This window comes from Sipha flava, unplaced genomic scaffold, assembly GCF_003268045.1.
Source record: "Sipha flava isolate LNK unplaced genomic scaffold, YSA_version1 16500_pilon_pilon, whole genome shotgun sequence".
NCBI lineage: Eukaryota > Metazoa > Arthropoda > Insecta > Hemiptera > Aphididae > Sipha > Sipha flava.
In genome coordinates this window covers 1-373 of record NW_020271826.1, presented here as the reverse complement: position 1 = coordinate 373, position 373 = coordinate 1, and positions in this window count along the sequence as shown.

Below are 373 nucleotides of genomic sequence, written 5' to 3'. Positions count from 1 at the left end.
TTAGCAGTTACTTTTATAAGGTACATTTTATAACTAAATATATAATTCAAAATTCTTACATGTCATACTAATATTATTTTTCTTTTAGTAGTTGAATATTTTTCTAGTATTTCTGATGAAGTAATTTTATTAACAATATCTCTTTCAATATTCAAAATTGATAAATCTGTGAAACGCTGTTGCTCCATACTTGCCCTTAGCCAGTTTTTTAGACGACGCATTGAGGAAAAGCTTCTTTCACAAGTAGCAGAACTCACCGGAATTGTAAGAGCAACTTGTAACATTTTATACACGTTTGTAAATGTGGACTCCTTACAAATATCTTTAGTAACATCATGATTATAATTGGAAGGTAAGCAGTTCTTTATAACAA